Raw genomic sequence first — 17,788 nt, forward strand, 5'->3', positions numbered from 1 at the left:
AACACATGTAAAACACACACAATAGTTGACAACTAATTTAATTTTATAAAGTTGAACAAGACACTTAAAGAGGAAATGAATAAATACTTAAAAGAAATTCATGAACACACACATATTTATATACAAATGCACCATCCGCATTACTACCAACAACAAAAATAACAGAATATAAAAGTCCTTGGACTTACCAAAGTTAAATCAAAATAAGACTGCAGTATAAATATATGTACAGTCCCTAAGGTAAAAGAAGCAATTATGACAATCTACAAACTACAAAAGAGGCCAGTGCCAGATTGTTTTATTGAAGAACTCCACTAGGCTTTGCAAAAAGAGTTAGTACTAAGACTGCAATTTATTTCAAAAAGTTTAAAGAGAAGGAACATAGTCAAAGATGTGCTGAGAATGCAGTAAGTCTAGGTACATGCAGAGGGACTGTTCCAATCCCCCAATCCCCAAACTCAGTACCTAAAGTGTTGCAAAGGCTTCCATTCTGCCAGGGACTGCTGGCCCACAGAAATCTAATTGCTTCTCCCTTTCAACTCTAAGAGGGGCACCATTCAAGATGCCAGTAAGAAGAGAAAGCACTCACCCAAAAATATTCTGGACCATATTACTATGCTGTCAAGAGAGTAGTGATACTGGAGCCAATGCTACTGCATTAATGAATAATGAAGCTTTAAGATTCCCTCACTGGAAATTCAGCCCTAACCCCATAATAAGAGGTGTGTGTATGTGGGGGGGGTGCTCAACCCAAACTACTGTTTGACCAGTGTGTTTGGAAGTTCTTGATGGCAATCAGGGGTCAATTATTCCTACAATAAGTGATGTGCCTAATAACCAAAGGGGCAGAGACTTGCTGGAGGATATGAGCAGGAGATTTAACACTTTTTTCCCACCTGGAGGGTCCCTTTAGTGTCTCCTTGCTAATCAAACTAACTACAGAGGCAAAGGCAAGTGGCCACCATGCTGGCATCTGCCTTTCTGGAGCAATATAGTCCCTCCAAATCTCTGTTGGTTATAATTCTATGGACTGTTAATGACATACTGCTGTCACTTGGAAGGGTGGGCCACTAATGCGGCTTCACCAAGCCTATTCCAAATTTGCCTTAAGGCAGAGGCAGCAACAAGGGGTGTCTACAACCAAGAGCTAGATAAAATCATTTTGCCTTCTGCTCTGAGACACAACCCTTCTAGTCAGATTCAATTAGCTTTAAGGATATTGTGACTGGATTTCTTGTGAAGTTAGACAGTTGCCTGCACTAAGTCAGTCAACACTCAGCCCTATTCCTACTCCTCTTTGTAGGATTAAAGAGTTTAATAGGTTGGTCTGTTGTCAGAAGAACTTGAGATGTTAGAGGGCAGGCTATTTATTATTTATTAAATAGTTTACAACAGGTTGGTCTGTTGTCAGAAGAAGTTGAGATGTTAGAGGGCAGGCTATTTATTACATGCCAGCCTATGTTTTGCTTTTTTTCCTTTTGCCTAACTGCCTACTAGGTGTGTAATTCCATCCCACACCTATTTGGCCTCTTACATCAAGGTGAAATTTGTCCACCAAGTTCCTCAATTGTTGCATACTTCTCAGGGAACAAATACATAAGATAAAGTTCTCTAGACCTCTGGCTATATCCTTCGAAGTGAGCTTCATCACAAAAGTATTGAACAACCTTAAAAGGCTCTTTGAGAGACAACTCCAGAACCTGAAGGAAACAGACCAGATAAACAGTTCTCTGCACCCAAATCCCATGGGAGGGAGAGCTAAACCTTCAGACAGGCAGACACGCCTGGGAAACCAGAAGAGCCTGCCCTCTGCACACACATCTCGGACGCCAGAGGAAAACACCAAATGCCATCTGGAACCCTGGTGCACTGAAGCTCCCGGAAACGGTGGCACAGATCTTCCTGGTTGCTGCCGCTGCAGAGAGCTCGTGGGCAGCACCCTGCGAGCGAACTTGAGCCTTGGGACCACAGGTAAGACCAACTTTTCTGCTGCAAGAGACCTGCCTGGTGAACTCGGGACACACAGAAGCAGAATTCCTCTAGGACCGGGCACCTCCTGTGTTTACCGGGAGTCCCACACCTGCGGATCCCGGCCCACAGCAGCTCTCTGCTCCCAGACCCCGTAGGAGAGAGACCCCACCGCCTGGTCAGGTGGGCACTCCTGAGGCTGCAGAGCAGAAGAGACCGCCAACACTGCCCACCCCTGCTCACATCCCTGGCCCAAGAGGAAACTGTATAAGGCCTCCGGGTTCTCGTAGGGGAGGGCGCAGGAGCGGCAGGACCCCTGCACCTGAGACACCACCGGAACCTGAAGGAAACAGACTGGATAAACAGTTCTCTGCACCCAAATCCCGTGGGAAGGAGAGCTAAACCTTCAGAGAGGCAGACACGCCTGGGAAACCAGAAGAGACTGCACTCTGCACACACATCTCGGACGCCAGAGGAAAACACCAAATGCCATCTGGAACCCTGGTGCACTGAAGCTCCCGGAAACGGTGGCGCAGATCTTCCTGGTTGCTGCCGCCTCAGAGAGCTCGTGGGCAGCACCCGGCGAGCGAACTTGAGCCTCGGGACCACAGGTAAGACGAACTTTTCTGCTGCAAGAAAGCTGCCTGGTGAACTCAAGACACAGGCCCACAGGAACAGCTGAAGACCTGTAGAGAGGAAAAACTACATGCCTGAAAGCAGAACACTCTGTCCCCATAACAGGCTGAAAGAAAACAGGAAAACAGGTCTACAGCACTCCTGACACACAGGCTTATAGGGCAGTCTAGCCACTGTCAGAAATAGCAGAACAAAGTAACACTAGAGATAATCTGATGGCGAGAGGCAAGCGCAGGAACCCAAGCAACAGAAACCAAGACTACATGGCACCATCGGAGCCCAATTCTCCCATCAAAACAAACATGGAATATCCAAACAGACCAGAAAAGTAAGATCTAGTTTCAAAATCATATTTGATCATGATGCTGGAGGACTTCAAGAAAGATATGAAGAACTCCCTTAGAGAACAAGTAGAAGCCTACAGAGAGGAATCGCAAAAATGCCTGAAAGAATTCCAGGAAAACATAAATAAACAAGTAGAAGCCCATAGAGAGGAGACACAAAAATCCCTGAAAGAATTCCAGGAAAACATAAATAAACAAGTAGAAGCCCATAGAGAGGAGACGCAAAAATCCCTGAAAGAATTCCAGGAAAAAACAATCAAACAGTTGAAGGAATTAAAAATGGAAATAGAAGCAATCAAGAAAGAACATATGGAAACAACCCTGGATATAGAAAACCAAAAGAAGAGACAAGGAGCTCTAGATACAAGCTTCACCAACAGAATACAAGAGATGGAAGAGAGAATCTCGGGAGCAGAAGATTCCATAGAAATCATTGACTCAACTGTCAAAGATAATGTAAAGCAGAAAAAGCTACTGGTCCAAAACATACAGGAAATCCAGGACTCAATGAGAAGATCAAACCTAAGGATAATAGGTATAGAAGTGAGTGAAGACTCCCAGCTCAAAGGACCAGTAAATATCTTCAACAAAATCATAGAAGAAAACTTCCCTAACCTAAAAAAAGAGATACCCATAGGCATACAAGAAGCCTACAGAACTCCCAATGGATTGGACCAGAAAAGAAACACCTCCCATCACATAATAGTCAAAACACCAAACGCACAAAATAAAGAAAGAATATTAAAAGCAGTAAGGGAAAAAGGTCAAGTAACATATAAAGGCAGTCCTATCAGAATCACACCAGACTTTTCGCCAGAAACTATGAAGGCCAGAAGATCCTGGACTGATGTCATACAGACCCTAAGAGAACACAAATGCCAGCCCAGGTTACTGTATCCTGCAAAACTCTCAATTAACATAGATGGAGAAACCAAGATATTCCATGACAAAACCAAATTTACACAATATCTTTCTACACATCCAGCACTACAAAGGATAATAAATGGTAAAGCCCAACATAAGGAGGCAAGCTATACCCTAGAAGAAGCAAGAAACTATGTCTTGGCAACAAAACAATGAGAAGAAAAGCACACAAACATAATCTCACATTGAAATATGAATATAACAGGAAGCAATAATCACTATTCCTTAATGTCTCTCAACATCAATGGTCTCAACTCCCCAATAAAAAGACATAGATTAACAAACTGGATATGCAATGAGGACCCTGCATTCTGCTGCCTACAGGAAACACACCTCAGAGACAAAGACAGACACTACCTCAGAGTGAAAGGCTGCAAAACAACTTTCCAAGCAAATGGTCGGAAGAAGGAAGCTGGAGTAGCCATTCTAATATCAAATAAAATCAATTTTCAACTAAAAGTCATCAAAAAAGATAAGGAAGGAAACTTCATATTCATCAACGGAAAAATCCACCAAGATGAACTCTCAATCCTAAATATCTATGCCCCAAATACAAGGGCACCTACATACATAAAAGAAACCTTACTAAAGCTCAAAACACACATTGCACCTCACACAATAATAGTAGGAGATTTCAACACCCCACTCTCATCAATGGACAGATCATGGAAACAGAAATTAAACAGAGACGTAGACAGACTAAGAGAAGTCATGAACCAAATGGACTTAACGGATATTTATAGAACATTCTATCCTAAAGCAAAAGGATATACCTTCTTCTCAGCTCCTCATGGTACTTTCTCTAAAATTGACCATATAATTGGTCAAAAAACGGGCCTCAACAGGTACAGAAAGATAGAAATAATCCCATGTGTGCTATCAGACTACCACGGCCTAAAACTGGTCTTCAATAACAATAAGGGAAGAATGCCCACATATACGTGGAAATTGAACAATGCTCTACTCAATGATAACCTGGTCGAGGAAGAAATAAAGAAAGAAATTAAAGACTTTTTAGAATTCAATGAAAATGAAGGTACAACATACCCAAATTTATGGGACACAATGAAAGCTGTGCTAAGAGGAAAACTCAAAGCGCTGAGTGCCTGCAGAAAGAAACAGGAAAGTGCATATGTCAGCAGCTTGACAGCACACCTAAAAGCTCTAGAACAAAAAGAAGCAAATACACCCAGGAGGAGTAGAAGGCAGGAAATAATCAAACTCAGAGCTGAAATCAACCAAGTAGAAACAAAAAGGACCATAAAAAGAATCAACAGAACCAAAAGTTGGTTCTTTGAGAAAATCAACAAGATACATAAACCCTTAGCCAGACTAACGAGAGGACACAGAGAGTGTGTCAGAATTAACAAAATCAGAAATGAAAAGGGAGACATCACTACAGATATAGAGGAAATTCAAAAAATCATCAGATCTTACTATAAAAGCCTATATTCAACAAAACTTGAAAATCTACAGGAAATGGACAATTTCCTAGACAGATACCAGGTACCGAAGTTAAATCAGGAACAGACAAACCAGTTAAACAACCCCACAACTCCTAAGGAAATAGAAGCAGTCATTAAAGGTCTCCCAACCAAAAAGAGCCCAGGTACAGATGGGTTTAGTGCAGAATTCTATCAAACCTTCATAGAAGACCTCATACCAATATTATCCAAACTTTTCCACAAAATTGAAACAGATGGATCACTACCGAATTCCTTCTATGAAGCCACAATTACTCTTATACCTAAACCATACAAAGACCCAACAAAGAAAGAGAACTTCAGACCAATTTCCCTTATGAATATCTACGCAAAAATACTCAATAAAATTCTGGCAAACCGAATCCAAGAGCACATCAAAACAATCATCCACCATGATCAAGTACGCTTCATCCCAGGCATGTAGGGATGGTTTAATATATGGAAAATCATCAACGTTATCCATTATATAAACAAACTGAAAGAACAAAACCACATGATCATTTCATTAGATGCTGAGAAAGCATTTGACAAAATTCAACACCCCTTCATGATAAAAGTCCTGGAAAGAATAGGAATTCAAGGCCCATACCTAAACATAGTAAAAGCCATATACAGCAAACCAGTTGCTAACATTAAACTAAATGGAGAGAAACTTGAAGCAATCCCACTAAAATCAGGGACTAGACAAGGCTGCCCACTCTCTCCCTACTTATTCAATATAGTTCTTGAAGTTCTAGCCAGAGCAATCAGACAACAAAAGGAGGTCAAGAGGATACAGATCGGAAAAGAAGAAGTCAAAATATCACTATTTGCAGATGATATGATAGTTTATTTAAATGATCCCAAAAGTTCCACCAGAGAACTACTAAAGCTGATCAACAACTTCAGGAAAGTGGTTGGGTATAAAATTAACTCAAATAAATCAGTAGCCTTCCTCTACACAAAAGAGAAACAAGCCGAGAAAGAAATTAGGGAAACGACACCCTTCATAATAGACCCAAATAATATAAAGTACCTCGGTGTGACTTTAACCAAGCAAGTAAAAGATCTGTACAATAAGAACTTCAAGACACTGAAGAAAGAAATTGAAGAAGACCTCAGAAGATGGAAAGATTTCCCATGCTCATGGATTGGCAGGATTAATATAGTAAAAATGGCCATTTTACCAAAAGTGATCTACAGATTCAATGCAATCCCCATCAAAATACCAATCCAATTCTTCAAAGAGTTAGACAGAACAATTTGCAAATTCATCTGGAATAACAAAAAACCCAGGATAGCTAAAACTATCTTCAACAATAAAAGGACTTCAGGGGGAATCACCATCCCTGAACTCAAGCAGTATTACAGAGCAATAGTGATAAAAACTGCATGGTATTGGTACAGAGACAGACAGATAGACCAATGGAATAGAATTGAAGACCCAGAAATGAACCCACATACCTATGGTCACTTGATTTTTGACAAAGGAGCCAAAACCATCCAATGGAAAAAAGATATCATTTTCAGCAAATGGTGTTGGTTCAACTGGAGGTCAACATGTAGAAGAATGCAGATCGATCCATGCTTATCACCCTGTACAAAGCTTAAGTCCAAGTGGATCAAGGACCTCCACATCAAACCAGACACACTCAAACTTATAGAAGAAAAAGTGGGGAAGCATCTGGAACAAATGGGCACTGGAAAAAATTTCCTGAACAAAACACCAATGGATTATGCTCTAAGATCAAGAATTGACAAATGGGATCTCATAAAACTGCAAAGCTTCTGTAAGGCAAAGGACACTGTGGTTAGGACAAAATGGCAACCAACAGATTGGGAAAAGATGTTTACCAATCCTACAACAGATAGAGGCCTTATATCCAAAATATACAAAGAACACAAGAAGTTAGACAGCAGGGAGACAAATAACCCTATTAAAAATGGGGTTCAGAGCTAAACAAACAATTTACAGCTGAGGAATGTTGAATGGCTGAGAAACACCTAAAGAAATGTTCAACATCTTTAGTCATAAGGGAAATGCAAATCAAAACAACCCTGAGATTTCACCTCACACCAGTGAGAATGGCTAAGATCAAAAACTCAGGTGACAGCAGATGCTGGCGAGGATGTGGGGAAAGAGGAACACTCCTCCATTGTTGGTGGGATTGCAGACTGGTACAACCATTCTGGAAATCAGTCTGGAGGTTCCTCAGAAAATTGGACATTGAACTGTCTGAGGATCCAGCTATACCTCTCTTGGGCATATACCCACAAGATGCCCCAACATATAAAAAAGACACGTCCTCCACTATGTTCATTGCAGCCTTATTTATAATAGCCAGAAGCTGGAAAGAACCCAGATGCCCTTCAACAGAGGAATGGATACAGAAAATGTGGTACATCTACACAATGGAATATTACTCAGCTATCAAAAACAACGAGTTTATGAAATTCGTAGGCAAATGGTTGGAACTGGAAAATATCATCCTGAGTGAGCTAACCCAATCACAGAAAGACATACATGGTATGCACTCATTGATAAGTGGCTATTAGCTCAAATGCTTGGATTACCCTAGATGCCTAGAACAAATGAAACTCAAGACAGATGATCAAAATGTGAATGCTTCACTCCTTCTCTAAAAGGGGGAACAAGAATACCCTTGGCAGGGAAGAGAGAGGCAAAGATTAAAACAGAGACTGAAGGAACTCCCATTCAGAGCCTGCCCCACATGTGGCCCATACATATACAGCCACCCAATTAGACAAGATGGATGAAGCAAAGAAGTGCAGATCGACAGGAGCTGGATGTAGATCGCTCCTGAGAGACACAGCCAGAATACAGCAAATACAGAGGCGAATGGTAGCAGGAAACCACTGAATTTAGAATAGGACCCCCGTTGAAGGAATCAGAGAAAGAACTGGAAGAGCTTGAAGGGGCTCGAGACCCCATATGTACAACAATGCCAAGCAACCAGAGCTTCCAGGGACTAAGCCACTACCTAAAGACTATACATGGACTGGCCCTGGACTCTGACCTCATAGGCAGCAATGAATATCCTAGTAAGAGCCCCAGTGGAAGGGGAAGCCCTGGATCCTGCTATGACTGAACCCCCAGTGAACTAGACTGTTGGGGGGAGGGCGGCAATGGGGGAGGGTTGGGAGGGGAACACCCAAAAGGAAGGGGAGGGCAGAGGGGGATGTTTGCCCGGAAACCGGGAAAGGGAATAACACTCGAAATGTATATAAGAAATACTCAAGTTAATAAAAAAAAGGGCTCTTTGATCTCTCTTGGATAGTCACTTATGCAACAATGTGCCAGCATTCTGTCGATAAAATGCTTCTCCAAGTTCTGATGTCTCTCGAATGCCCTGAAAAGGCAGTCCTACTAAAGTTAAAAAGGCAATTGAATTCCAAGGCTTCTGGTAAAGTATAGTAATGTCAGCTCCTGTATCCACCAAACCTACTATTTTAATTAAATTGGGGCCTTGATAATTTACCACTTTTGTTAGAACACACATTTTCCAGTACTCCCAAAAGCCCCAGCAGTTTCTATTGGAGAAGTGTAGGACAGCAGTCTCCCTTTCAACCCAGTGTGTTTCCCTCTTATCTCTGGTTCTCAGAGATATGAAAGACCTCCCAAAAGGCTGACCTACTCCACTGCGGCATGCTCTCCAGGGAGGCTTACCTTCCAGAGCCAGTAGTAAATGATAGTTAAGACCCCAATAGTGGGGTAACCTAAGACAGCCACAGTTCCCTATGTTCATTGTTCTCTGAAATGTTGTCAAAAAAGTTAGGGCATAGAACTCTGGCTCCCAGTGACCTGCCAACTTTAAGTGAAAAAGTGTAGATATGAGTCATCATGCTCTCACTAGTGGCTCATAATTGCTCCACATGGGCAGCAAGCATTTCTGAATTTACTAACTCTGGAACCTCCCTGTCACCAGGAGATGAACAAAGGCAGAATGTGTGGCTGGGACAGCCAGTTGGCTGGTGCCAGCTGTGCTAGATGAGCAGTTATGGGCTGAGAGGACCTGAGTAGAGGTTATAAAGGTACTCTCCACTATAACAATAAATGATAATTTACCAGTTTCTATTAACTGTGTATAAACCTTCTGAAGTTGTAAATCTGAATTCCAAGACTTCTGGGAAAGTATACTAATATACTAATGTCAGCTCCTGTATCCACCAAACCTACTTTTTTAATTAAATTGGGGCCTTGATAATTTACCACTTTTGTTAGAACACACATTTTCTAGTACTCCCAAAAGCCCCTGCAGTTTCTATTGGAGAAGGGTAGGACAGCAGTCTCCCTTTCAACCCAGTCTCTTTCCCTCTTTCATTGTGTAGTAGGTTAATTGCCAGTTCATAAACCAGGCATGATCCTGTTGTTATCCTACCACTGGCTGAATTCCAAGCCTCTCATCTCTCATCTCTATCTACAAATTCTGAAATCCTTTCTAAAGTCAGAGGTTTGAGAGAACGTTCGGATTTTTCAGCTTTCTTCCAAATCTTTTCAAAATGGTCAACATGAAGACTATGAAAACCAGAAACTCCATCTGGGATTAAGACATTGGTCCACTCAAAGGCAGTAGCAGCTATTTTGCTCCTTAAAAACAGTGCTAACCTACTAATTCCTCTACTTCATCCGACTTAAAGTTATCTATCATGCCTAGGACCCATGCCTGGATACCTCCTGTAGGCTTAAATTTTCAACACCTACTTTATTTAGGGTTCTTTAATGCTTCAACATCCTTTCTAGCACACCAACAAATGTCAGGCGAGAAAGAAGGTTAAAGGGAAAAGGAAGTTGTGGACTTGTTTAGAAGTAATTCATGGGGTGATTCCTTTCTGTTGGCAGGATACCAACAGTTCATTACAATTACAAACACCAAACATGAACCAGTAGTGGGGGCACAATCCAACAGAAACAGCAAGGCTCCACTGGATAATTTCAAGTCAGCAGATGCAAAAAAAAATCAGCTAAAATAGTGTGAGAAGTTATTTGTCTCATTTCTCTCTACATAGTGAAGACCTGAGAAAAAACACTGAAGTGTTACTAAGCATTGTGATGTAAAACCATCCTCTCACTGTCAGTGAGGCTCTATATTTTTTCTTTTTTTAATCTTTATTAACTTGAGTATTTCTTATTTACATTTCGATTGTTATTCCCCTTCCCGGTTTCCAGGACAACATCCCCCTAACCTCTCCCCCTCCCCTCCTATATGGTCTTCCCCTCCCCATCCTCCCCCCATTACCACACTCCCCACATAAATCACATTGACTAGGTGTTCAGTCTTGGCAGGACCAAGGGCTTCCCCTTCCACTGGTGCTCTTACTAGGATATTCATTGCTACCTATGAGGTTGGAGCCCAGGGTCAGTCCATGTATAGTCTTTGGGTGGTGGCTTAGTCCCTGGAAACTCTGGTTGGTTGGCATTGTTGTTCATATGGGGTCTCAAGCCCCTTCACACTCTTCCAGTCCTTTCTTTGATTCCTTCAACAGGGGTCCCGTTCTCAGTTCAGTGGCTTGCTGCTGGCATTCGCCTATGTATTTGCTGTATTCTGGCTGTGTCTCTCAGAAGAGATCTACATGCAGTTCCTGTCAGCCTGCATGTCTTTGCTTCATCCATCTTATCTAGTTTGGTGGTTGTATATGTATGGGCCACATGTGGGGCAGGCTCTGAATGGGTGTTCCTTCTGCCTCTGTTCTAAACTTTGCCCCCTATTCCTTCCCAAGGGTATTCTTGTTCCCCTTTTAAAGAAGGAGTGAAGCATTCACATTTTGGTCATCCTTCTTGAGTTTCATGTGTTCTGTGTATCTAGGGCAATTCAAGCATTTGGGCTAATAGCAGCTTATCAATGAATGGATATCATTTGTGCTTTTCTGTGATTGGGTTATATCACTCAGGATGATATTTTCCAGTTCCATCCATTTGCCTATAAAATTCATAAGTCATCATTTTTGATAGCTGAGTAATATTCCATTGTGTAGATGTACCACATTTTCTGTATCCATTCCTCTGTTGAAGGGCATCTGGGTTCTTTCCAGCTTCTGGCTATTATAAATAAGGCTGCTATGAACATAGTGGAGCACCTGTCTTTGTTATATGTTGACGCATCTTTTGGGTATATACTCAGGAGTGGTATAGCTGGGTCCTCAGTTAGTTCAATGTCCAATTTTCTGAGGAACCTCCAGATTGATTTTCAGAATGGTTGTACCAGTCTGCAATCCCACCAACAATGGAGGAGTGTTCCTCTTTCTCCACATCCTCGCCAGCAACTGCTGTCACTTGAGTTTTTGATCTTAGCCATTCTCACTGGTTTGAGGTGAAATCTCAGGGTTGTTTTGATTTGCTTTCCCCTTAAGACTAAAGATGGTGAACATTTCTTTAGGTGTTTCACAGCCATTCGGCATTCCATTTGCTGAAAATGCTATTTTTTTCCATTGGATGGTTTTGGCTCCTTTGTCAAAAATCAAGTGGCCATAGGTGTGTGGGTTCATTTCTGGGTCTTCATTTCTATTCCACTGGTCTATCTGTCTGTCTCTGTACCAATACCATGCAGTTTTTTATCACTGCTGCTCTGTAATACTGCTTGAATTCAGGGATAGTGATTCCCCCAGAAGTTCTATTATTGTTGAGGATATTTTTAGCTATCTTGGGTTTTTTGTTATTCCAGATGAATTTGCAAATTTTTCTGTCTAACTCTCTGAAGAATTGGATTGGTATTTTGATGGGGATTGCATTGAATCTGTAGATCACTTTTGGTAAAATGGCCATTTTTACTATATTAATCTTGCCAATCCATGAGAATGGGAGATCGTTCCATCTTCTGAGGTCTTCTTCAGTTTCTTTCTTCAGAGGCTTGGAGTTCTTATCATACAGATCTTTTATTTGCTTGGTTAAAGTCACACCGAGGTACTTTATATTATTTGGGACTATTATGAAGGGTGTCGTTTCCCTAATTTCTTTCTCGGCTTGTTTCTCTTTTGTGTAGAGGAAGGCGACTGATTTATTTGAGTTAATTTTATACCCTGCGACTTTGCTGAAGGTGTTTATCAGGTTTAGTGTTCTCTAGTGGAAAACATCACTTGCCCTCTCTAATATCTTGTTCCAGCAAAACATCACCTTCCTTCTCACAGGAAAGTTTACAGAAAGCACCATATGATACAACTGACTTTCAGCAACACATCACATTTCCTTTCACAAGAGAGTTTCCAGAAAAACCTCATATGACACATCAGAGATTTTAAAGAATCAAGAATTATCCACTTCACATCTGAGTCTCAAAGTTCATGGTTTTGGGGTATCTGGGCATTGAATATATGAGAATAATGTTCCTTTACATGGACATTCCTTATAACAGTACCTGTATTAGTGTAATATGCTACAATATGTGTGGATTCTTTGTCATTTTGATATGAGGCTTTCTTTGCAATCAAAACTAATTTTTATTAGTTATTTTAGTTATTTAAACATCAAATGTTGGCTCCTTTCCTAGTCTCCCCTCCTCAAATGCCCATCCCATTGCCCCACTACTTTTCCTCTAAGAGGGTATAACCACAAATCCACACCCACTACTTCCTTACCCCTCTAGCCTCTCCTTTTGCAGGGGCAACAAGCCTCTACCTCTCAATGATGACAGAGAAAGCAATATTCTTCTACACATGTTGCAGGAAACATAGAACCACCCATATATACACTTTGATTGGTGATTTAGTCTCTGGGAGCTTTGAGTGGTCTGGAGAGTTGATATTGTTCTTATTCCAATCGAGATGCAATCTGCTTCAGCTTCTTCAGTCCTTCCCAATCTCTTCCACAGAAGTCCCTGATTATAGTCGTGTGGGTTTCTAAAACTCAAAGCACACATTGAAACCCAGACAATAGCAGTGGGAGACCTCAATATCCCACCCTCATCAATGTACAGATCATGGAAACAGAAACTAAGCAGAAACAGTGTGAAACTAACCGAAGTTATCAACCAAGTGGATTTAACAGATGTCTACAGAGCATTGCACCCTAAAACAAAAAAAAAAAAACTATATATACCTCCTCAGTACCTAATGGTAATGTCTCCAAAGTTGACTACATGATCAGACACAAAACAAGACTCAATTGATATAGGAAGATTGAAATAATCCCAAGCTTCCTATCAGATCACCATGAACTAAAGTTGGTCTTCACAACAAAATCGAGAGAAAGGCCACAAACAAACATAAGCTGAACAACTATATCATCAATGGTAACTTGATCAGGGGAGAAATAAAGAATGAAATTTCAGACTTTTTAGAATTTAACAAAAATGAGGGAACAGCATACCTAACTTATAGGCAAAATGAATGTCATGCTAAGAGTTAATCTCATAGCTCTGAGTACCTTGAAAAAGAAATTGGAAAGATCCTACACTAGCAGCATAACAACATATCTTAAAGGTCTAGAACAAAAAGAAGCAAATATACCCAAGAGGAGTAGACAGCAGGAAACAATCAAATTTAGGGATGAAATCAGCCAAGAAGAAAGAAAGAAGATTATACAGACAATGAAGAAAACTAGAAGCTGTTTTTTATATTTATTTATTTTTATTTATTTATTTTTGAGAAAGTCAATCCTTAGATAGATCCTTAACCAAACTAACTACAGGCCACAGAGACTGTATCCAATTAACAAAATCAGAAATAAAAGAGGAGACATAACAACAGAAACTGAAGAAATTAAAAAAAATCATCACATTCTGCTACAAAAGGCTATACTCAACAAAACTGGAAAATCCAGATGAAATGGATAATTTTCTAGACAAATGCCAGTTACCAAAATTAAATTAGGATAAGATAAACTGTTTAATATTCCCATAAACCCCAAGGAAATGAAACAGTCTTTAAAAGTCTCCAACTCCCCCAAAACAAACAAACAAACAAACAAACAAAGAAAAGAAAAACAATCCAAACCAAAGCAATCAACCAACCAACCAAACAAAAAACAAACAAACAGAAGCTCAGGGCCAGGTGATTTTAGTGCAGAATTCAGTTCTATCAGTCCTTCATAGAAGACCTAAAACAACACCTATAAAATTATTCCATAAAATAGAAACAGAAAGAATACTATCCAAATCATTCTATGAATCCACAATTACTCTGATACCTGAACCACACAAAGACCCAACAATGAAAAAGAACTTCCAATCAATTTGCTTTATGAATATTAATATAAAGATACTCAATAAAATTCTAACAACTGGAATTCAAGCCCACATAAAAATGATATTCACCATGATCAAGTAGGCTTTGCCCCAGAGGATGCAGAGATGGTTCAATACACAGAAATTCACCAACATAATCTACAATATAAACAAACTCAGAAGGGAGAAACAGATGATCATCTAACTAAATGCTGAAAATGCCTTTGACAAAATTCAACACCCCTTCATTTTAAAAGTATTGGAATGATCAGGAATTCAAGGCACATACCTAATCATAGCATTATACAGTAAACAAATAGCCAATATCAAATTAAATGGTGTGAATCTCGAATCAATTCTAGCTAAAATGTGTTCAATATAGTACTCTAAGCTTTACTGAAAACAATTAGTCTACAAAAGGAGGTCAAAGGGATACAAATTGGAGAGAAAGTAGTCAAGATGTCACTGTTTGTGGATGATATGATAGTATACTTAATCGATCCCAAAAATTGTAACAGAGAACCTCATCCACTGATAAATAACTTCAGCAACTGCCTGGATATAAAATTAACTCAAGCAAATCTGTAGGCTTCCCCTATTTGAAGGATAAATGGGCTGAGACTGATATCAGAGAAACAGCACCCTTCAATATAGTCACCAATATTATAAATATCTTGGCATAACTCTAACCAAGCAAGTGAAAGATCTGTATCACAAGAACTTGAAGTCTCTGAAGAATACAATTGAAAACCTCAGAAGAATGAAAGATCTCCTATGCTCATGAATAGACAGAATTAATATAGTGAAAATGCCTATGTTACAGATTATAGTAATCTACAGATTAAATACAGTCCCCATCAAAATTTCAGCTCAATTCCTGGCTGAGATAGAAAGAACAATTTTGAACTTCATGTGGAATAACAATGAAAACCCTGGATAGCAAAACCCATTCTTAACAATAAAATAATTTCTGGCAAAACTATCACCCTTGACCTTAAACTCTAATACAGAGCAATAGTGATTAAAACAAAACAAAACAAAACAAAACTGCATGGCATTGGTACAGAGACAGACAGGCAGATCAATGGAATAGAGTTGAAGACCCAGAAATAAACCCCTACAGCTATGGTCATTTGATCATTGACAAAGAAAGCAAAGCATCTAGTGGAAAAATGAAACCATTTTCAACAAATGGTGTTAGTTCAAACACATGTGGTTGGCATGTAGAAGATTGCAAGTTGATCCACTTTTTCCCTTATAGAAACCTCAAGTCCAAGTGAATCAGGACCTCCTCATAAGACCAGAGACACTGAATCTAATAGAAGAAAAAGTGGGATCAAACTTTGAACACGTCTGTACAGGGAAATTTTCAAGAACAGAACAACAATATCTCATGCTCTAAGATGAACAATTGACAAATAGGACCTCATAAAATTGACAAGCTTCTGTGAGGCAGAAGGTCAAAGGGGCAACCTACAGATTGGGACCTACATTCCATAGAGGGCTATTATCAAAACAATACAAAGAACTCAAGAAGTTTGACATCAGAGAAACAAATAACCCTATAAAAAAGGGGTACAGTTCTAATAAAAAATCAACTGAGGCATATCGAATAACCAAGAACCACCTAAAGAAGTGTTCAATAACCTTAGTCATCTGAAAAATGCAAATCAACATGACCTTGAGATTGTACATCACACCAATCAGAATGGCTAAGATTAAAAACTCAGACAACAGCAGATATTAGCTAGTCCTCCATTGCTTGTGGGATTGTATGCTGGCACAACAGTTTGGAAGTCAATTTGGTGGTTCTTCAGAAAATTGGAAATTATTCTGTCTGAAAGCCCAGCTATACCACTACTGGTTCTATACCCCAACGTTGCTCCAACATATAACAAGTACACATGCTGCACTACGTTCCTAGAAGCCTTCTTTATAAAATCTGGATGGTGGAAACAACTCAGATGCCCCTAAAATGAAGAATGGATACAGAAAATGTGGTACATTTACACAATGAAGTACTACTCTGCTATTAAAAATACCGACTTCATGAAATTTGCAGGCAAATAGAACTAGAAAATATCCTCAGTGAGGTAACTGAGACTCATAAAGAAACATATGGAATGTATTCATTGTCAATTGATTGTTAGCCCAAATCCTCAAAAAACTGACAGTATAACTCACAGGTCATACGAAGCTTAAGCAAAAGGAAAATCTTTGTAAAGAATGATAGGTGTGTGGGTTCATTTCTATCCCACAGGTCTGTCTGCCTGTCTCTATACCAATACCATACAGTTTTTATCACTATTGCTCTGTAATACTCCTTGAGTTCAGGGATGGTGATTCCCCCAGAAGTCCTTTTATTGTTGACGATAGTTTTAGTTATCCTTGGCTTTTTTGTTATTCCAAATGAATTTTCAGATTGTTCTTTCTAACTATATGAAGAATTGAATTGGACTTTTGATGGGGATTGCATTGAATCTGTAGATTGCTTTTGGTTAAATGGCCATTTTTACTATATTAATCCTGCCAGACCATGAGCATGGGAGATCTTTCCATCTTCTGAGACCTTCTTCAATTTCTTTCTTCAGAGACTTGACATTCTTGTCATACAGATCTTTCACTTGCTTGGTTAAAATCACACCAATGTATTTTATGTTATTTGGGACTATTATTCAGGGTGTCATATCCATAATTTTTTTCTCTGCTTGCTTATTCTAGGTGTAGAGGAAGGCTACTGATTTGTTTGAGTCAATTTTATACCCAGCCACTTTGCTGAAGTTGTTTATCAGGCTTAGTAGTTCTCTACTGGAACTTTTGGGGTCACTTAATTATACTATCATATCACCTGCAAATAGTGATATTTTGATTTCTTCCTTTTCATTTTGTATCCTTTGACCTACTTTTGTTGTCTGATTTGTCTGGCTAGGATGTAGAGAAGTATATTGAATAAGTATCAAGAGAGTGGGTAGCCATGTCTAGTCTCTGATTTTAGTGAGATTGCTTTATTTTCAACCAATGGTGCTGGTTCAACTGGAGGTCAGCATGTAAAAGAATGCAAATTGATCCATTCTTATCACCTTGTACAAAGGTTCTGTCTAAGTGGATCAAGAACCTCCACATTAAACCAGATACTCTCAAAATAATAGAAGAAAAAATGAGGAAGTTCTTGAACACATGGGCACTGGAGAAAATTTGCTGAACAGAATACCAATGGCTTATGCTCTAAGATCAAGAATCTACAAATGGGATCTCATAAAGCTGCAAAGCTTCTGTA

This window comes from Rattus norvegicus, chromosome 1, assembly GCF_036323735.1.
Source record: "Rattus norvegicus strain BN/NHsdMcwi chromosome 1, GRCr8, whole genome shotgun sequence".
Lineage (NCBI taxonomy): Eukaryota > Metazoa > Chordata > Mammalia > Rodentia > Muridae > Rattus > Rattus norvegicus.